General features: G+C 37.7%; 1 protein-coding gene and 1 pseudogene across 5 annotated transcripts in view; one reads left to right on the plus strand and one right to left on the minus strand.

Annotated features, from left to right (window-relative positions):
• The window catches only part of SORCS2 (sortilin related VPS10 domain containing receptor 2), a 1,204,963-nt gene that overhangs the window by 135,720 nt on the left and 1,046,044 nt on the right, over nt 1-23,199 (plus strand). The window lies entirely within an intron of this gene.
• Nucleotides 16,693-20,101, minus strand: LOC141545732 (E3 ubiquitin-protein ligase NRDP1 pseudogene; annotated as a pseudogene).

Genomic DNA, 23,199 nt, shown 5'->3' on the forward strand with positions numbered 1-23,199 from the left:
AAAAGATGAAGATGTGCTGCTTTTAATTTAAAAAAATTTCCCATATAATCATTGTCAAAATATTTAAAAGACATTTTTTACAGTAACTTACCTTCGCTGTGGGCTCTAAAAAGGTCATGCCTCTGGGAAATAATTGACAAGAAGGAGACAATAATTTGTTCAAATAGACAGCTCCTGTTTGTCCAAATGGGAATCTGTCAATCACTTCCCAGGTTCTTTCCCATCCGTCATAGTGATGACTAATTGAAGGCATATGTCTTGGAGGCAGATGAATGCACACATATGTTGTGTGTGTGTACATGTGTGTGTGTGTACTCCTGTATGTTTTGGGAATAAATGAATGACAATCGCTCAATTCTGCAGTGGCCCATTCACCCAGATGTAATTGGCAGACCCAGGTTGAGGCAGTCTAACGGAAACAAAATTGGTGCTACCTGTACCATTTGGTGTTATTGAGTTGTGTCATTACAATATGGACCAGCATCTGGATCCTTCAGCATCAGGATCTCTTTGGTTCTGGTTCTATCTTGGATACATGCATTGCCCCCGCATTCTGTCTGTGCTGTTTCTTTGGAAAGGCTTGTCTGGGAATTAATTGTTGCTAAGAAAATCGTTGCTTAGCATACTTAACCTAAAATTAAAATGTTTTTCTGCCCCCAAAAAAGATCATTTCAAGATTAGACATTTTTTGATTAGAGCCACCGTCAAGAAGGTAAAGACCAAAATAAAGATTCTAAAAGAGAAAATAAAAATAAAAACAACCTACAAAAACAAACAACTTTTCCAAATATAAATTAGAACAACCTTTTAGAAGTTGAATAACATTAAAAAAACAAATTAGACTTGATTTTTGATGCACATTATTATAAAATTCAGGCCAATTTTTTTGTTTTTAATAATGAAAACAATAAATCGCTATCACTTATATAATACTTAAAAGTTTGCAAAATTTTTTGCTTTTGTTTTTTCATTTGAACATCACAACAACCCCGTAAGGTAAGTGCTTTATTCTCATTTTATAGATAAGAAAAGTGAGATAGGTGCCCAGTGTCATAACAGTTATTGAATGTCAGGTACAAATCCAAACCTTAATCCATCACACTATTAAAATGCTTATTAATCTTAATTTAATTCAGTCCAATTGAAAAAAGCTTGTGTTAAGAACCTATTCTGTATAAAGCATTATGTTGGGTTCTAGGACAGAAAGACACAATGAAAGACAGTCTCTGTTTTAAGAGGGCATATATTCTACTCTTTATACTTGTTTCATAGGTGATTTTTAAAACCCCTCTTTTCCTGGTGATTCCTTTATAGCGATTAATTGTGGAATGATATTCCAGAAAAATACAAATTTCAGCCAACCCAAAGGGTATAATTAAGTTGTAGCATGAGTTAGAGGAAGACTTTGTGTATGTTTTTGTATGTGTTTGTGTATGTGTGGGAGACATAAAACCTAACTTAGTGAATAGAACACAGGATCTGGAGTCAGGAAGACCTGAGATCTATTTTTGTCTCAGACATTTATTAACTTTGTGACTTTGCACAAATCACTTAACTTTTTCTCAATTTTCCCATCTGTGAAAGAGGGATTTGGGCTTGATGTTTCTTAAGATTCTTTTCAGCTCTAAATCTATGATCTTATATATGACTATAAAAAGGAGCACGTTGTCTGCCCTCTCTAGGGTGCAGGGAAACAGGTAAACAGCAGTCTCTGTGCTGCCATGGTACTCATGGAATATTAAGAGAATCAAAGGTTTCTAGCTTATTGGATGGATCTTCTATGAGAGATGAATGGAAAAACATGGCCAAGAGTTGGCCAGGATAAGTTATGGGCATGTGAATGTGATACTGAATAATTCGTTTGTTTGATGGTAGATTGGGTCTCCCTCTTTATAATGGAAACTGTCCTTGAATTTAGGAATTAGGGCCTTTGAAAAGAACCCACATGTGCAAAAATGTCTGTAGCAGCTCTCTATGTAGTGGCAAGGAATTGGAAACTGAGTGGATGCCCATCAGTGGGAAAATGGCTGAATAAGTTGTGGAATATGAATATTATGGAATATTATTGTTCTGTAAGAAATGACCAACAGGAGGATTTCAGAGAGGCTTGGAGAGACTTACATGAACTGATGCTGAGTGAGATGAGCAGAACCAGAAGATCATTATATACTTCAACAACAATATTATATGATGATCAATTCTGATGGTGGCTCTCTTCAACAGTGAGATGATTCAGATCAATTCCAATAGACATTAAAGGCCTTCAATGTGTATGTCCCAGAATTAGGTGAGAGAATTTAACAACCGAGACTCACTGTTTGTCTTAGTGACTGGATATTAGTCATTGACCAGATGCTTTTTTTATGAATTACACATCCCCAGTCTAAGATTTACTTTCCTAATCAGCAAAATAAGAAGGTAATACTTGCACTTTTTACCTAAGAAAAATACTTTACATTGACACATGATAGCTGGATGTTGTTAAGTTCTAGGTGCTACATTCTAGGAAAAGAAATCTATCCAGACCAGATCTTCCAAAATGGAAGATACGTATGTGGGAATCACTTTTGGAAACTGGAAGTGTTTAAACATAGTTCTATGTCTGGGTAGTTCAGTTTCATCATTTGAGTAGGGCCTACACTAGAAGAACTCTGGTTTCTCTTATAACCCCAAGCTTCTATGATTCTCAACTATAAAGTATTATATAAGTATAAATTGTTTTTATTAATATCCCAAATAATAAAATAGAGTGTATAGCATATTAGGTCAGAAAAATCTCAGTTCAAAGTGGATCTCAGATACTTACTCAAGCTTTACAATCTTGAACAAATCACTTTGCTGTTTACCTCAGGTTCCTCAACTCTAAAATGGGGATAATAGCACCCCCTATCTTCTAGGGTTGTTGTGAGGATCAAATAAGATAATATTTGTAAAGTACTTATCACAGTACCTGACACATAGTAGATGTCACATAAATGCCTGTTATTTTTATCACCATGGATTATTAATATGGTAATCTCTAACTACACAGCGTTACAAATGCCAATTTCTTTGCTCTTGTGTTATTCTCTCTGAAGACTTTCTGGGGGGAAAAATGAACAAGGTTGGATGTGCCATAAATCACCAAGTATGTACAAACTCTATTTTCTTTGATGGTAAACCACTCACTGATGTGTCAGACAACTGGCAGGGATGTACAGCTTATGGGTAGGACCAGAGAATCAGACCAGTGGCAGACCCGCCACTGTGATTTCTAGAAGGATGGATGGTCTAATAATGGTGAATAGTTGCTGTTTAGAGATAGAAATAATAGCAATCAGACTCTGTCCTTCAGGATAAAGCTGAACCCTGAAAGGGATTTTTCCTCACATACAGCTCTTGAAATAAACCTTTTGAGAGGGTAAATGTCTTCTGATTTCCTGTACTTGACGTGGAGAAATGATCTTTTCTTGCCATTTAAAGCCATATGGGTATTTTTCTGAGAGTCAAGGGACTCTAGGTAGTAGATTGAGAATGGACACCATAGTTGCGAATATTTGGGTTTAAGTTCTGAACTTGAACTCCCATATCATGGTGATGTGACCTTGGCCAAGACACATAAACTCTTCATGTGCCCTATAAGTCTCTAAGACTGAAAATTGTCACAAAGTTGTATCTTGCATTGGAAGATGGAGTTGCCTGCATCAACGAAATCATAGGAGTGGACCTTTCCCCTTTCCCAAAATAAAGGGGGAGTTATACTACTAGAACGGATGTTCAAGGTCCTAGCATCCTAAACCAGACATTAAAAAAAACATTGTATGGCCAGGTATAGTGAAAAGAATCCTGAACCAAGTCAGGAGAGTTGGGTTCTAGTGTTAACTTTCATACTGATTGGTTCTTTTAGTTTGGATTTCTCACTTGACTTCTATCCTCATTTCTTTTATCACTCAATGGGTATAATAATAATAATAATAATAATAATAATAATAATAATAATATCTGCCCATTACCTTCAGAGTTATTGTGGGTATCAAATAAGAGAATATCTAAGAAAGCACTTTCTAAAGTATAAAATACTCCTTAGGTGTTTAGAAGGGAATGATTGTCAAATGTGGTTAGGAAAATGTTTGATTGGTCCCATCACCATACACCACAATGAATATGTGAAATGAAAATGTGGAAAGAGAGTGGGCGTGAGACAAGCTTTGGTGTCCAAGAGTTAAGCTTGTGATTCACAAGTTTATTCAGTAGAAAAATCCTCCCTTCATTCACATAATTATTTCAAACACATTCATCCCCATCCTTCCAACACATAGAGTCGAAAAGGTCAATGTAATCAGAGGCAGAATACATGAAGTCCCCATTCCTCTAAAGCCTGTATTTTATTAAGGAGCCTCTTTCTTCCTTGGACTCAGTTTCTTTGGTTGTAAAATAGAGACAGTGGTTCCTGCGTTCTCAACCTCAGTTGGGCTCTTAAGAGAAAATAATTGCTATTGTTCAGTTGTTTATTCATGTCTGAGAAGATAATAATAATAATAGCTCACATTTTTAAAAATAAAAAGCCACCTGTTACAATGGATAGAGAACTAATTTGTAAGCCATGAAAATTTGGATCCAGCCTCTGACACATTCTAATTGTGTGACCCTGGGCAATTATGTCATTTCTTTGTGCTTCAGGCATACCCACATGTGGCCCAAAGATTAAAATGTGGTTCCTATCTAATTTTAATGTGCTGGTGATGTGTTAATAAAAATCTGAATATATTAATGTGTATAGTTTTCAAAGTCAAAGTGTGGCCCATCCTTACTGTATGGTTTAGCAACTGCTATTTTTTGTACCAGCACTTAACAGACCCCGAATGGCAGAGAACTTGTCAATCTACATAGGTAGAGGAAGTTTCATCAATTAGGAGTCCCTGATACAAATGAAATCTCAGGTTTAATCAAGATCCCCAATTTTTCTAAGTACATTTTCCGAGTATATTAAGGTTTACCAAACATTTTTTCTTCTAATGCTCCCTTGAGGGCAGAAAGTGAAAATATCATTATTCTCTTTTATACAAATGAAGAAGGTACACCTCAAAGATCTAATCTGATTTGTCTTAGTCATACAGCTAGTAAGTAAGTGCTAAGGCAGGGACCCAGGCCTATGGATTGCTTGGCCAACTGTCTCACCATCAATTTCCACTTGTAAAGAAGCCACAGGATGTTATAGAAATGTGGGCTATTATTATTCAGGACTTTCCTTTTATGTCTGATTATGTTTTTCCAAGAGTCTCCACATATCATAGAAATTGATCTCCATTGGCCCTTTCACTGGTGTTAGCTGGCATTTTATTACCAGCCTTAAGACCCCGGTGATTCCTTATTCCCTTCTCTCACCTCTCCTCTCCATAGTGACTTTTCCCCCCCTGAATATACTCTTTCTGTATTTATTGCTTCTTTTTCATTTGGCAGCATAGGATGATATATTAAATTTCAGCCCCATTTATGTTGATTTGATGGTTGGAGAATGTCAGTTAACACTAACACTTCATAGTTCATGGAATCCATGCTGTCAAAGCTGAAAAGGATTTTGGACAATAGCTAGTCTGGCCCCTATCCATGAAGAAATTTAGCTTAGAAAGACTAAGTTCTTTGTTCAAGGTCATATAACCAATAAGAAGCAAAATTAGGATTGGAAAGGAAGTTCTTTGGACCCTCAAAGCTAATTTTCTTTCTGTGACGCTACACTGAACTGTCTTTTTCAACAAATGGCAAATTCTTTATGGCTGGTGTAGCTAGAGTTTTTTGTATGCCTAAGCTTGATTTTTTGGAGTGGAGTGGAGTTGATAAAGAGCTGCTGCTTCTGGCTTAGTTTAGTCATCCAGATCATCACTTCCTAAGTTAATCCTAAAGGGGGACCACGAAGATGTTCAAACATTCTTCTGAGTGCTCTGATAGTTTTCTAGGTTGTGCTTTAGGAGATTCTAGGATCCCACTGAGAAAAAGAAATCTGAATAAATAGAGACTAGAAACTATGTCATAGGAAGACGTTTGGGAGGACCTGGAGATGCTTAGTCTGATGCAGAGAACTGTTGGAGGAGGGGAAGGGGAAAGGTCAGGATAGCATCATTATAATAGCCTTATCAAAAGCTAGTATTTGTAGATTAATAACTAGCATTTATTATCTCTAAGCTCTACAAAGCACTTTACAAATATTATCTAACTTTATCTTGAGTGTTAGATATTATGACTATCCTCATTTTACAGAATGGGAAACTGAGGCAGATTGAAGTTGAGTGATTTGTCTAAGATCATATTCCTAGTATGTGCCTGAGGCAGAGTTTAAATTCAGGGTCTTCTGAATCCAGGTCGAGTCCTCTGCACAATGTCAACTTGCTGTTTAAGGAACTAAAGAAATATCATGTGAAAAAGGGCTTAGATTTGTTTTGTTTGTCCCCAGAAGACCAAACCGGGGACAAAGAGTGAAGGAGAGAATACTTTTACTAGATTTTTATTGTTTGAAAATCCTCAACATGTTTTATCTCATTTGATGCTCACAGTATCCCTGTGAGGTCAATGCAGTCATTATCCTCATTTCATAGAAGAGGTAATTGAAGCTCCTACAGGTTCCATGTTTTGCCCATGGTTACACTGCTAGGAGATGTCAGAATCAAGATTCACGTCTGTGGCTCTCTTGACTCAATATTTAGTAAGCTCCCTCCCACCTCCTATTATATCACACCACAGGATTAACAGGCAGATAAATTTTGGTTCAAAGTAAGGTCCAACCTCTATGCAATTCGAACTATCCATTAGAATGTTTCCAATGGAATTGGGAAATTTCCAGTGAAGTAGGAATGCCTTTGAAGAGAAGTAGATCTCTGTCACTGGAAGTATTTGAACAGAAAATAGATAACTATTCATGGAAGAGGGGAGTTCTCTATTCAGGTAAAAACGGAACCCTTGGAGGTTCATTCCACATCGCTAAGAGCCCTAGAATTTTAGTCTAACCCTCCTCTCTGATCCAGCCATGAATTAACAACCCTGATAATTCATGTGTTTCATAAGAAAATTAACTTAGAGATCATCTGTGTTTACTCAATTCAGGGAATGTAAAAATTATTCATGAGACATAATGTGGTTTGGTGGGCCAACGGCTGGACTTGGAAAGCATTGGAACATGGAGATCTTTTTCCAGGAGAAGCATATTTCCTTTTACTCTGATATCACAGTATTTGAGATTCATTATGTCAGGAGGTTCCCTTCTATTTCTAAAAGGTTAATATAAGAAGATTCTTGTTTTCAGAAGACCAGCCTTGAGAATGAAAGGAAGCAATGGCTAAAGTACTGTGTCCTGATTTACTCCCATAATTTAATCTAATGATCTCTACTTTTGACCTTCAAGCAAATCAACAAATTCTTGCACAAGATAATTGCAGCTTGGGCTGCTGCAGGAATTGCTAAACCCATATGACATTTCAGAACCTTGAACTTCTGTCTCTTCTAGGAGACTTCTCCCTTCTTTGCTTATTATTTCCATCTTTATTCATGAACCACTTGACTATACCTGGTAGTGTAAGATAAAGCTGCGTGAATATTTGTAATCAGAAATGTAAGATAAAGGGACTCTTCTCACTTTGTTGGACTGATTATAGAATTTGCTTTGGGCAAGGCTCAGCTAGCAAGTCCTTCCTTCTAAAGGGGCCTTTAATTTCGGCCAGTGGGCTACTATTGTTGTGAAGTTAGACCTGCCACTGGGTAAAATAGTTTGGATCAACCCTTTGGGCTTTGTATGACCTTGAGATGTGACTGACAGGCTAAGGTTTGAGGGCTCATGCTCTTGCCCTTCCAAATTCTGTTTTTTTCCTTCAAGTTAACTTCCTGTTTTGGTACTGGTCTTGGATCTTTTGAATAATATTTCTGAATGGTCCTAACTTATCTGAGAATATTCTCTTCCTTTCTCTTTCTAAATCCTTTGGAATATGATTCCTATGAATAAAGAGTGTTTCTTTGTGTGTGTGTGTTTGTTTCCTCAACCCTAAAAATAATACCTGGCACATGGTAGGTGCTTAATATATACAGATGATTGATTTCATCCAGTCCTCTTTATTATCTGCCTGTCTTCTACTCATTTTTAAAAATTAACTCCACTATTATTGTTGACTAGATACAGCATTTAAAATTCTAAACCTTCTAATTAAACTCAAAATTTAAAACAAAAAATTTTACATTAATTGGGAAATATTTGTTCATGGTTACAATGCTAATAGAGATATCAGTCAAAATTCAAACCCAGCTTTTAACAAAATAAGAAAACATATATTAGAAAAATAATTGTATACCTCTGCTACCCTTGAGAAAGACATTGTGATGGAGGAAAAAAATCAAGGTGTAGGAGTCAGGAGAATAGTGTTCTTATTGTGGTTCTGCTACTTACTACCTAAGTAATCTTGGCAAATCACTCCTCCATCTTTATTTCCTTATTCATAAAATAGAGGGTTAGCTTAGATCAAAGCTCTGTGGATTTTTTTTTATTTGATGACTCTCTTTGAATATAAATATTTTCCTTTGTAATTCCTTGTATTTTATTTTATGCATTTAAAAACATTATTTTGAGAAGGGAGTCAGAAGTTTTACCACATTTGGTCCTCAAAAAGTTAAAAACCAATCTATTATTCATTGGTTTGGGTTAACACTTTCTGAGCATCCTCTGCTCCAATCCTCTGGTTTACATCTCTCTATGGCTCTCCTCTGCTCTCAAGTGGACAAGGATTTTCTCTCCATTGCTCCCAAGTGGACAGTTCTCTCACATACTGGACTACATTTTGCATGGGATTACAGGATCACAGATTTAGAGCTAGAAGGGATTGTTCTCCAACTTCTACATTTTGAAGATCAGAAAAACAATTCCCAGAGAGGTCGTGACTTGCTCAATTTGGTGTTCTGAAAGTATTTTCTTAGAGCTGTGTCTGATCCCTCAGTTGAATGTACATGGCATTTTAAGTTACCTTTAATAGTATATTTTATCTTACACCAAAAGGAGACTTGTAGAAGACTCTTAGTGGTGTATGGTAACAGAAAAAATACTGAACTGGGAAGTTCTTCCCTGCTCCTCTCAAATGGAAGTTTTTTCTTCTTTATGTGATTTTGAAGTACCTTATGTTCCTCTTTTAAATTTAGCAAATTACCAACCTTGTGACAGAGAGAAGATGAATTCAGGGGAGAGAATTAGTATTGTTTTGGACATGACCAAAGCTGGCATTTGTTTTGCTTGATTATGCATATTTTTTTTTTACAATAGCTTTCCTTTCTTTTCCCCAAATGGGAAAAATAAATCTTTGCTAAATTAAAAAAAAAAAAAAAAAAACAAAACCACAAACATTTTGATAAACAAAAATAGAGAACATATTCTAACTCATAATACAATTATGACTCAGTGACTATGAGTAACGATTCCAATGAAGGGGTTAGCCAAGTGGCTCAGTGGATAGAGCTGTCAGGAATGCCTGAATTCAAATCTAGCTGCGTGACCCTGGGCCAGTCACTTCCCTCTGCTTAATTTTCCTCATTTGTAAAATGAGCTGGAGAAGGAAATGGCAAACTACTCCATGTCTTTGCCAAGAAAACCCCAAATGGGGTCACACAGAGCCAGACATGACTGAAATGACTGAACAACAATAACAAGCATGAATGGTTGTATGCATTTAAGTGCACACTATTAGAAGTCCTGGAGCTGGCTGCTGAGGTAGTGTTCAATTTTCACTGTGAGCATTTACACCTTGGAAATTGGCAAACTACAAATCAGGATTTGATTTATTGTTTTGCTAATTATCGAGATTTAAGACTTAAATCATTCAGATTAAACTTAAAAGTGTGTGGTACATTTTTTTTTTCTCCCAGAGAACAGGTTGTTAAACATTTACCCACACTCCTGGTTAAAATAGAGTGATTGTTTCTAGCCCAGTGGAAACCTTCATTTTGGCCCTGGACCAATACTCAGAAGACCCAACTTTTGCCACAGCCTTGCTGAATGACCTTTGTCAAATCCTTAAACTCGACAGGTTTTTGTTTTGTTTTGTTTTGTTTTTTTGTCACCCATTGAAGAGGTTGAATTAGAAGGGGAAGCCAGATCTGTCTGCAAACTAATAACTTGCCCAGGTCTCATGCTTTGTAATAGCTCCCATGCTATAGGTCACAGCATTTTCTTCAGAGCCACCAGGGTATAGAGGGAGGACCACTGACCTTGGAAGCCCAGGACAGGTCACAGTCCCTCTCTGACCCACAGGTTCCAAATACTGAGTGAGATGACAGCTCTCTGCCTGCCTCCCCATGGAGTTGTGCTGAGACTTTGTAAGCCAAAAAGATCTGTAGAAACTGGAGATATTCCTGTGAAAATGGCCTTCCCAAGATCACACAGGTAGGAAGTAGATCAAGCTCTCAGACTCAACTATGCATTCTAGGTTCTTTTTCCCTGATGGCTGCTCCTTTTGTTCCACTTTCCTTCCTTTAATCTCCCTTTTCCCCACCATGTAAAGTTAGATGTTGAAATGGGGAGGATGTTGGGCTTGGAATCAGAAATATTTGAGTTCATATGCTTATTAGCTTATGTGACTCTGGACAAATACATAACTACTATCTGCCTCAGTTTCCTCAACTGTAAAATAGGGATAATCATTTTCTTCCACTCCTCCCTCCCTCTCTCCCTCCCTTTCTTCCCTCTCTTTTTTCCCTTCTCTCCTCTAGTTTTCCAAACAGTTCAGAGAAAACTTTCTTGCTCCACATCCAAATGAGAAACCTTTCCATTCCTTGCCCATACACAAGAATATTGGTTGCCCTGTCCCTTTCACTAGACACACTTTCCAAGACTATCCAAGGAGTCATGGCTGTTGCCAAAGGCCTTGGGAAGACTGTCTTGTGCCTGGTCAGCAAGTCGCCTGCCTGAGTCCCTGTAACAGGACAGACTGATCCTCAGTGCAGCTGTCAGAGTATAATTGCCTCCTCATTTGTCCCTTCTCTCGCCTCTATCCCAGCAGGTCCCTGCACCCTTTGGGATGAAATAATCACGAGCAGTAATGAGAAGCAGCTGCCGCTGAGGGCTCCCCTGCCATACCCCCAGACTTCAGTGTCTTACTTCATGGAGATTCTCTCATTGACATTATTTTTTGTCATATTACAGCTGGAAGAAATACTTGTGATTATCGTCTAGTTTTCCATTTAGAGCTAGAAGGGAGCTTGTGGGGTACTTAGTCCAACCCCCTCATTTTATAAATGGGGAAACAGACTTAGAGGAAGTAACTTTTTTCAAGGTCACATACATACTAAGGGATTCAAGATTGAAAAATCAAGTTTTTCTATTAATCCAAATTTTTTTTACTATATCTAAAGCTCTCTCTGATTTTCCTCCCCTGTTCTGCAATTATGAGATAAAATGAGCAGGTACTATTATCTCACTTTTTGGGGGGTATAGTATTGGTGGTAAGGATATAGGCAAGAGGTAAGAATAGCTCAGATCTTTTTTTAATCTTTTTTTTTTTTCTTTTTGGTGCTTAGGATTCTTACCATGAAAACTTTGTCTTTGATGAATGGTGGTAGTAGTAATGGTGCTCCTGCTGCTGCTGCTGACATTTATATAGCACCATAAAATTTGCAAAACACTTTAAAAATTCTATCTCATGGGGCAGCTAGTTGATGCAGTAGATAAACCACCAGCCCTGAAGTCAGGAGGACCTGAGTTCAAATCTAGTCTCAGACACAACATTTCCTAACTGTTACTTAACCCCAATTGCCTCAGCAAAATTAAATAAATAAATTTTATACTCACACTATGTCATTTTATTCTAACAACTCTGTGGTAGGTACTATGTAAGTGCTATTTTATTATTTTTGTTGCTCTGTTGTTTATTGTCTCTGACTTTTTTATTTGGAGGTTTCTTGGCAAAGATATTGGATTGGTTTACTATTTCCTTCTTCTGATCATTTTGAAGAGGAAACTGAGGTAAACAGGGTTAAGTGACTTGTCCAGGATCACTCCGCTATTAAGTGTCTCAGGTTGGATTTGAACCCAGATATTTCTGATCCTAGATCTAATGCTTTATCTACCGTACCACCTAGCTGCCCCCATGGTATTTATAGGTAGGTACTATTATTATCCCCATATTAGAGATGAGGAAATTAGAGGTTATGTGACTTACCTACATACTAGTCAGAATCTGAGGCTATCTTTGAACTCTTATATTTTCACTCTAAGATACTCTATCCATTGAGCCACCTAGCTGCCTCACTTTACAAATGAAGAAAATAAGAGTTGGATATTCACAAAATTTGGAAGTGGTCAAAGTTGGACTGGGACCCGAGCCTAATCAACATTAGGAGATTCCCTACAAAATCCTGTGAATTTTATTTTATATAGATTATTATTCCAGAATTAAGGAATCTTATAGTCAGAGTGCTGGAATCATAGAAAATCAGAGTTCTGCACTGTTAGATCTTCAGGCAAAGTAGTATATAGTGAAAGGAAAAGGCTTCACACATAGAACAAGGATACTTAATTTGTGACCATGGGAAAACATGTTTTTTCTCTTTGTGACTCTGTTGCCTCATTAGTAAAATAGGAACCAATGCCCCTTCTTCTTATCTCAAAGGATTGTGGTGAGGAAAATACTTTCTACTTTTGAGACTTTTATAGAAACATGAGTTATTGTTATATATGAGAGGCCTCTTATTTTACAGATGATGGAACAAGGAGAGAGCCAGGAAGTGACTTTGCCAAAGTCATATGCCTAAATAATCAAATTTATAACAAGAGCTGACATTTATATAGCTCTTTAAGGTTTGTAAAGTATTTGCATTTGAGGAGAATGAGGTTCATTGAAGTTAAATGACTTATTCAGGGTTACGAAGTTAGTAAATGTCTGAAGCAGAGGTCGGACACCAAGTCTATTACCCTATTCAGTATTCGACCCTGCCTCTCAAGTGGCCACATTCGTGGCACAGACTGAGCCGGACCCCAGTTCTTCTGATTCTCAGCCATCATGAACCTCATTATACATCATTTCTAGACTAATGTGGGGCTCAGTTGTGGGGCTCAGAGTCTACCTCTCCCCATCTGCCCCTTGTCATTGAATATTCCTCTTGTACAATAACATCCAGCATCTTTATTTCTGTCCATGTCCAGAGTCAGCCCTCAGTCCCTTTTGTAAACACACTGGTCGACTCAGCTTTGCAACCAAGGCAGAATATTAATTCAGTGCTAGGGGGTGATCTTATGCTGTGCTCACTCTAAGGGTCATTTCTTCTAAATCAGAGGTGCTGATTTCTAAAAAGGGAAGTTAGGGAAAGGTGAGAGAGGAGAAAGTGAAAAAGCAGCAAGAGAAGGAGAAGGAAGGGTGGAAGTGGAAAAGAAACTGAAAAAGAAGGAGTAGGAAGAGGTAGAAGAGGACAAAGAAGAAAAGAAGGAAAAGGTGGAAAAGAAGGAGTAGGAGGAACATTAGCATTGCCTGAAACAGATTTCATTCTGAAATGCCCTTTCTCATTTCATTCTTTACTTTTTCCTTTCCTCCCTTTCTCACAGGTCCAGGATGGTTCCTGATGCTTCCCAGGAATAAGTACAAGTTCTTGGCAGAGCCATCTTGTGTAGGAAGCTTTTCTTGATACCCTATAATTCTACTACCTTCCTTCACTTGATTATTTCCAATCTATCATATGTGTATATGTATATAATCAGGCCCAGGATGATTCCTGATGATCCTGGGAATAGGTACAAGTGCTTGGCAGAGTGAACTTGTATAGGAAGCCTTTCTTCTCTCCCTTAATTCTACCTTCCCTCTCTTGATTATTTCCAATCTATCATGTGGGTGCATGTATATGTATGGATGTATATTTGTGTAAGATGTTAAGCGATGCATTGTTGTGCAAAATCCTTGACACCAAAGAGGAATGCTGAATGAGTATATATAAACACACAGGTATATGATTTTGTGTCTACAGCAATTAATCGATCAATCTTTATCTTGTTTGTACATAGTTGTGTGCATATTAAACTGTGAAGTCCTTAAAATCAGTCTATCTTTTATTTTTCTTTGCATCCTCAGCACATAACAAAGTGCCTGGCATACAGTCAGTGCTTAATAAATGTTTATTGACTGTTTGATCATTCTACAATTCTCTAGCCTTCTTCAATAGTGTTAGGTTGTTTGAATTCTTTCAACTCTGATTATTTAATTCAATTCTGTAATGTCCTATCAGTGAAGTGCTGATCATAAAATGTTAAGAGTTGGTTGGGGGGCAGCTAGGTGGTACAGTGGATAGAGCACCAGCCCTGAATTCAGGAGGACCTGAGCGTTCAAATTTGACCTCAGACACTTAACACTTCTAGCTGTGTGACCCTGGGCAAGTCACTTTACCCCAGCCTCAGAAAAAGGAAAAAAAAAGAGTTGGTTGGGCACTTAGGTTATACAGTGGACAGAATGCTGGATCTGTGTCCCAAAAGATCTGTGTTCAAATATTGCCTTAGACACTTAGCTCTGTGACTTTAAACAAATTATCTCTCTCTAAGCCTGCATTTTTTCATCCTTCAAATGAGAGAGTTGGACAATGAACTCCTACATTCTTTGTGGCCCTAAATCTAGATTCTACAAAACCACATTTTGGCCTAGAAATGGAAAGTGACTTATATAAGATCACAGAGATCACGAGCAGAAGAGTCAAGATTTAAACCCATTTTCTCTGACACCAAATCAGAGCAATTTCTACTCCATCTAATGGCCTCTCCAGTCTGAGAGGCAAGATCTATTAATCAGAGATTTACTATTTAGCAGCTTTTAACAGAAAATTGAAAGATTATAATATTTCTCTTACAAAGGGATATAACAACAAAAATATTGATATAACATTTTATGGCTAATAAATCTGGAGCCTATGAAAGAAGAACATAGAAACCAGAATTTATTAAGTAGCTATTATGTGCCAGGGCAGTTAGGTAGTACAGTAAAGAGAGTTCTAGGTCTAAAATCAAGAAGATGTTAGTTCAAATCCAGCATCAGATACTTCCTTGCTGTGTACCATTTAACCTCATTTGTTTCAGTTTCCTCATATGTAAAATGAGTTGGAGAAGAAAATGGCAAACTATTCCAGTATCTTTGCCAAGAAAATTCCAAATGGGGTCATGGAGAGTTGGACACAACTTAAACAATTGAACAACAGTAGCTTCTTAACCAGGCACTATGCTAAGAACTTTATAAATATGTTATCTAATCCACACAATTACTTTTGGAGGGAGGGGCTGTTATATTTTTATTTTACAGTTGAAAAAACTGACTCACTCGGCAGGGATAGTTCCTAGTTGTTTGAGGTCGGATTTGAACACAGATCTTGATTCCATGTCCAAAGTAGTCAAGATTTAAAATTGTATTCAGATCCCAGTTCTAACATGAGCTGGGTAACCGTGGCTGTTTTCTTGTAGGTATTTAAGGGAGTGGAACTAGATAATCTCCTAGGTTCTTTCCAACTCTAAATCTATGATCTAATTTCCTGTTCTGTCAACAGATTCTAAAGTATATATGAACCTTAGAAAGTACATTACCCACCATAGCCCTGTAAGGTAGGTAATGAAAAAGTTATTACCTTTCCCTTCTCCTCTCTTTTCTTTCCCCCTTCCAACCTTGTCTTTTACAAATAAAAAAAACTGAGGCAAAGAGAGGTTGTTAAGTAGTTTCCCCTTGATCATGAAACTGAGTGACAGATTCAGGGTTTAATAGTTTTTTATTTTTTTAATTTTTGCCAAGTTCAGAATTCTTTCCATCATGTCACCTTTCCCCTCTTCTAGTTAAACCGGGTTAATTTGAAAGCCAAGAACTGGAAAAAGTGAACTCTAAATTAAAACAGTTGGTTTTATTGTTTTAGTGCCCTATTTTGAATAAACTAAGGTTGATTAATGTGGTTTCACTGTATACTTTAAAAGAGCTTAGTCCTTTATTCTATTTTCAGCCTTCACATTAAATCATTATGTAAATTCTCTTAGTGCTCTTTGTGTGCCTTTCTTGATGTGCTTACCATTCTCCCCTTTATATTATGGTTTGTGTCTAATAGTGGGTTTGTAGAAGGATGGAAATAAGAATCAGATCTGGGTTCTAGATTTTATGTCTAGCTCTAACCAGTTGTAGACATTGGGCCAGTGGCTTCCTTCTTTCCTTGTAATGTAAATTGAGAGAGACTAGATTCTAGATTGGACTAGAATCTAAGTTCTCTTCCAGCTCTGATATTATGTATTATTTGTGGAATTGTCTTTTCTCCTTATTTTTAAGCTCTCTGAAGGTAGGAAACATGTGTTATCCACATTTGTATTCCATTCTTTCATATTCCTATTGTAGGGTTTTTGCAGTGAGCATGCAAACTATTTTTCGAATCCTGTCAAACTTGGATAAATTATAATCAAACACTTCAATTTCTACTTTTACTATTGGTGAAATTGAAGGGCTTTAAGGAGGAGCAACAAAAAAGGGACTAATAAATGCTATCATGAGAAGGAAAAATAATTTCCTTTTCTAAACTAAACTCATGGAGGGAAAAAAAAATTACCTACCAGCTTTGTGATTCCCTAGGATCTCAGATTCAAATTTGATGTAAGCCATGAAAAGATAATAGGATGACTGATAAAAACAGGATGAAAAATCAGCATTTGAAAAGATCTGCTAATAGGAACATAATGATCTCTGTACTTGGGACATATTTTTTGTCAGTTCGTCACTTTATTTTTACAGTTGCAACTTCCAAAAGGGTGTCCGTTAACCTCTCAGGGAAAAAAAAACAAAGCCTGTTGCCTTCACATGGTTGGTGGTGATGGTGGTAGTGGTGTGCCAGGTCCTGAAAGGCTAAGCAATGTCACAAGAGGTAGGCGTGTTTGACTGGGGTTCCTGATGATGATTCTCCACTTCAACACCCTGGGTTTTGCCATGTATTTCCTTTAAACGAAGAACATGAAACAAATATTTCCTTGTTAAAATAATTAGGTCCTTTAGTAAACAAAATAGATACCTTTAAAATAAACTTAGAATAAAAATGCTAAGGATATCATTTTAGTACTTTTCTACTAATCCTTAAATTTTATGATTAACCTTTTTTTTGTTTGTCTTGTTTTTTTGTTTTTGCTGAGGCAATTGGGGTTAAATGACTTATGGAGGGTAACACATCTAGGAAGTTTTAAGTGTCTGAGACCAGACTTGAACTCAGGTCCTCCTGACTTCAGGGCTGGTGCTCTATCCACTGCGTCAACTAGCTGCCCCAATTATCATACTTTTTAATCAATTAAATACTCATTGATTAAATAAAATCCTGATTTCATATAATACTTGATTTGAAATTTTTCATTTTTATAATTCTCGATGACTTTGGGGTCCATGGTTTACACTTGCCCTTGGTGCCCAGGACTATATTAATGTCAAATCTTTGAATCTTTTAGCTAAAAGTAGCTTTGAAGGGGCAGCTAGATGGCACAATGGATAGAGCACTGGCTCTGAAATCAGGAGGACCTGAATTCAAATCCTGGTGTGTGACCCCAATAGTCTCAGCAAAAAAATAAAAGTAGCTTCAACTCCCCTCCTGGTAAATTTTTTTCCCCAAAACTCATAAGAGGAAAAAAAAAGTTAAGTTTGCTTTTTAAGTGTACTCAGGCTTGAGGACTTACTGACTTTTAAGATGAAATAAGAATCATCAAAAATCAGAGTTGGATATAGTATCCTCATTCTCTAGATCAAGAAACTAAAGTCCAGAGATGAATAAAGACATATAACTAATGAATGATTATCTCTTTTTTCCTTAGCAATGGCCATTCATTCTTCACACCTGATCATTAGGCTAATATCTATATGGATCTCTATCTCTTAGCCTTGTGGTCTATATCCTAACTAGATCCAAGTTCTTGAAAATTCAAGCTTTGTTACTTTAGTGTAGCCCAGCTTCACCCAGCAATGGTGATCCTTTTTCAAGGTACTGTCTAGAGTTTTGCTTCTAGTTTAATTTCCTTTTAGGGAATAACATTTTATGTTCTAAGATCCTTTCTAATGTTGAAATTCTTTGTTTTATGTCCTATGTTTCTTTACAGAGAATTAAAATATAGAATTTTTAAAATTCCTACTTTTTAATTATTTGATCTCTTTTAAAGGAAGACAATTGTAACTAAATTCCCAACATATGACTGCATTAGGACCTGTGATGATCATGATGGGTTTATTCTATTTAAATAAAAAGACCTCCCTAGTTGGGGAGAAATTCAAAGCAAATAAAACTATTGAAGGCAGTCCAGAGGAGGTGAGGATGTGTGGAATATCCACCACCACAGTTACAAAGAGCAGGAGGCCATGGAGAGTGGCCAACCCCTATAGCTTTCTTACCCACCAAACTTCAAAAACTATCATTCCTATTTATGAAGGTAGAATTCCTATTTATGAAGGACAGTGTCAGCTAGAAAATTTCTGTTCCCTTGTATTTTGTAAGAATCTAGCTCCCTAGGACAGAGACATAAGTATGCTCATACTTAAGACTTAAGTCCTGGGTGCTCCCATTTCCTTGGTGCCAGTCAGTAACTATTTGGCTCACACTCACTCTTGTTTGGGCTTTACCTCTGACTTTACCCCTTCCTTTGCCCAAAATATTGAGCCAAATTTCTGTTATTTAGCTCCTAACCAAAGGAAGAGATATACCTTCTTCCACTTGTCCAAAAGAAATGGACTCTCTTTGGTTTAAAAAAAAAATTGTATCTAGAGACTCTGGGCTTTTCAGTCAGGAAATTTAGGGTAAAGAATAAGGAAAGAAGAATAAATGATATTCATACCCGTATCTCCATCTTGATTATTAGGGGCTAGAGAAGTGAAGGAGGAATAGTCTAATGGCCTTGAGCTAGGAGAGTAGGACAAATGGGGCTTAATTATAGGCAATAGGAGGTGGGGTGGTGAGAGACATGGCCAGTGGTGTCTTAGGGTTTTCAGAAATCATTCTTACTTGATGGCCTTACTGTGGTTTTCTTCGTTTCTTGTATACCAAGGGGTACCAAGCCCTGGCTCTGGCCCTTCCTCATCATCCGTGTGTTCCTTCTTTAAGTATTCCCCACCACCGCCATCTTGCCAATGACACATTGATTCTGTAGTTCACAAAGCAGCACTGATTCTTCTGACCTGTTTTTAGTGTTTATGGGCCTAGGGGCCGGTTGTTCTTGGGGGGAGTTGGCGTTCAGCTCGTTGGGGAGGGTACCGAGCAGCCACTTTCCGCTGAAGTCTTGGTCATCGGTGGTTGAGTGGGCCCCGAGCTGGGGCTTCCATCCTCGCCGCTCGGGACCCCTTCTGGATGCAGGGAGTTGACCCACTGGATGATCTCGCTGTTCTCGGGCCGGAGCTTGGGCTTGTCGTTGTGGAGAGCGTGGACGTAGGCCTTCAGCAGCTGGATGTCTCGCTGCTGTTCCTCCAGCTGGTACTTCTGCTCAGCCGATGTCTTCTCCAGCTCTGTGATGTGGGTCTCTTGCTGCTGGACCATGGAGTGCAGATGCTCAATGCAGTTGTGGTTGGGCAGCTCCCCATTGGACATCTCCAGGCCGCAGCCGTGCTTGCAGGCCACGGGACACTTGGGGTTGTGCTCGCAGTTGAGAAGGTGAGCCATCAGATTGTCCAGTCTCACGATGGCGTTGCAGCCGGCTACGGCATTGTCGCATGTGATCTGGAGTTTGGACAGCATGTTCCTCATGATTCGAGGGATGGGGCGCAGGTGGGGGACCGTCACCACGCTGCCGTCCACGGGGCATGTTTGCTGCCAGGAGGACCCCTGGCTGACGCAGGTGTTGCAGAAGGCATGTTCGCAGTTAGGAGCTTGCACAGGCTCCTCAAGGACGCCGCAGCAGATGGGGCAGATGAGGTCTTCATCTACATCCCCCAAGAAACGGGCTCTGTCGTATCCCATGGCTTAATGGCTGAGATGAGGACCTGGCAGATGGTGTGGGGCAGGGTCTATGTTCACAAGGTCTCAGACTTTGGCCAGCTATCCCATTCTTTCATGAGATGCTTCCAGTAACCCATCTTGTAGGTTATACTGAAACTCAGCCTTCTTTCCCATGGTGAGCCCCATCACCATGGGGATGACTGTGATCTCACAATAGGGGCCAACAGCTTCAGCAGCATTCTGGGTTCTTTGTGCCTCAACTGGCTGGGGCAGAGACCCCTGTACCTATCACGTCACTTGGTCCCTGAAACTTCTAGAGAAGGGGTAAAACTAGGAAACTGATCGCTTCAAAATTACCATTTTCTCATAATTACTACATCCAATGTTTTTTTTTTTAATTCTTATATTTCTAAACCTCTCTGTTTGTCACTGTTGACCCTGCTTTTCTCCTGAATACTTGTTTCATCCTGATTTTTCATGTCTTTTCTCTCTCTTGGTTCTTCCTCTACCCCTACCTGTCTGGTACCTCTTTTTCCATTGTCTTTGCCAAGTATTATACATGGCGATCCCCAAAGTCTCTATCTTGGGACGTTTTCTCTTCTCTCTACTCTCTCACTTAGTGGTCTCATCAGTTTCTTTTTTTTTTTAAATTTTTATAATTATAACTTTTTTGACAGTACATAAGCATAGGTAATTTTTTTTTTTTACAACATTATCCCTTGTACTCCCCTGTGTTCTGAATTTTTCCCCTCCTTCCCTCAACCCCCTCCCCTAGATGGCAGGCATTCCCATACATATTAAATATCTTATAGTATATCCTAGGTACAATATATATATGTGAAGAACCGAATTTTGTTATTGTTGTTGCAAAGGAAGAATTGTATTCGGAAGGTAAAAATAATCTGGGAAGAAAAACAAAAAAACAAACAAACAAACAAAAATGCTCACAGTTTACACTCATTTCCCAGTGTTCCTTTTCTGGATATAGCTGATTCTGTCCATCATTGATCAATTGGAATTGGATAGCTCTTCTCTTTGTTGAAGATATCCACTTCCATCAGAATACATCCTCATACAGTATCATTGTTGAAGTGTATAATGATCTCCTAGTTCTGCTTGTTTCATTCAGCAGATGTAAGTCTCCCCAACCCTCTCTGTATTCCTCCTGTTGGTCATTTCTTACAGAACAATAATATTCTATAACATTCATATACCATAATTTACCCAGCCATTCTCCAATTGATGGACATCCATTCATCTTCCAGCTTCTAGCCACTATGAAAAGGGCTGCCACAAACATTTTGGCACATACAGGTCCCTTTCCCTTCTTTAGTATTTCCTTGGGATATAAGCCCAGTAGTAGCACTGCTGGGTCAAAGGGTATGCACATTTTGATAACTTTTTGGGCATAATTCCAGATTGCTCTCCAGAATGGGTGGATTCTTTCACAACTCCACCAACAATGCATTAGTGTCCCAGTTTTCCCACACTCTTTCCAACATTCATCATTATTTGTTCCTGTCATCTTAGCCAATCTGACAGGTGTGTAATGATATCTCAGAGTTGTCTTAATTTGCATTTCTCTGATCAATAGTGATTTGGAACACTCTTTCATATGAGTGAAGATAGTTTTAATTTCATCATCTGAAAATTGTCTGTTCATATCCTTTCACCATTTATCAATTGGAGAATGGCTTGATTTCTTATAAATTAAAGTCAATTCTCTGTATATTTTGGAGATGAGGCCTTTATCAGAACCTTTAACTGTAAAAATGTTTTCCCAATTTGTTACTTCCCTTCTAATCTTGTTTGCATTAGTTTTGTTTGTGCAGAAACTTTTTAATTTGGCATAATCAAAATTTTGTTTTGTGATCAATAATGGTCTCTAGTTCTCCTTTGAATACAAATTCCTTCCTCCTCCACAAGTCTGAGAGGTAAACTATCCTATGTTCCTCTAATTTATTTATGATTTCATTCTTTATGCCTTAGTATGTGGTGTTAAATGTGGGTCCATGCCTAATTTCTTCCATACTAATTTCCAGTTTTCCCAGGAGTTTTTGTCAAATAATGAATTCTTATCCCAAAAGTTGGGATCTTTGGGTTTGTCAAACACTAGATAGCTATTTTTATTCACTATCTTGCCCTGTAAACCTAACCATTCCACTGATCAACTAGTCTATTTCTTAACCAATACCAAATGGTTTTGGTGACTGTTGCTTTATAATATAGTTCTAGATCAGGTACAGCTAGACCACCTTCATTTAATTTTTTTTTCATTACTTCCCTTGAAATTCTCGACCTTTTGTTGTTCCATATGAATTCTGTTATTATTTTTTCTAGGTCATTAAAATAGTTTCTTGGGAGTCTGATTGGTATAACTAAATAAATAGATTAGTTTAGGGAGTATTGTCATCTTAATTATATTCGCTCGGCAGATCCAAGAGCACTGAATGTCTTTCCAATTATTTAAATCTGACTTTATTTTTATGTCGTGTTTCATAATTTTGCTCATATAATTCCTGACTTTCCTTTGGTAGATATATTCCCAAATATTTTATACTATCGACAGTTATTTTGAATGGAATTTCTCATTATATCTCTTGCTCTTGGATTGTGTTGGTAATGTATAAAAATGCTGAAGATGTATGTGGATTTTGTATCCTGCAACTTTGCTAAAGTTATGAATTATTTCTAATAGCTTTTTAACAGAGTCTTTGAGGTTCTCTAAGTGTACTATCATGTCATCTGCAAAGAGTGATAGTTTGATTTCCTCATTTTCTACTCTAATTCCTTAAATTTCTTTCTTGGCTTTTATTGCCGAGGCTAGCGTTTCTAGTACTATATTGAATAGTAATGGTGATAGTGGGCAACTTTGTTTCACTCTTGATCTTACAGGGAAAGGTTCCAGTTTATCGGCATTACATATGATGTTTACTGACGGTTTTAATTATATGCTTGTTATTATTTTAAGGAATAGTCCTAAAGAGCGGAAAGGGACCTGTATGTGCCAAAATGTTTGTGTCGGCTCTTTTTGTAGTAGCTAGAAACTGGAAGATGAATGGATGTCCATCAATTGGAGAATGGTTGGGTAAATTATGATATATGAAAGTTATGGAATATTATTGCTCTGTAAGAAATGACCAGCAGGATGAATACAGAGAGGCTTGGAGAGACTTACATCAACTGATGCTGAGTGAAATGAATAGAACCAGAAGATCTCTGTACACTTCAATGTTGTATGAAGATGTATTCTGATGGAAGTGGCTATCTTCAACATAAAAGACGATCCAACTCACTTCCAGTTGATCAATG

This window comes from Sminthopsis crassicaudata, chromosome 6 (assembly GCF_048593235.1).
Source record: "Sminthopsis crassicaudata isolate SCR6 chromosome 6, ASM4859323v1, whole genome shotgun sequence".
NCBI classification, from domain to species: Eukaryota; Metazoa; Chordata; class Mammalia; order Dasyuromorphia; family Dasyuridae; genus Sminthopsis; species Sminthopsis crassicaudata.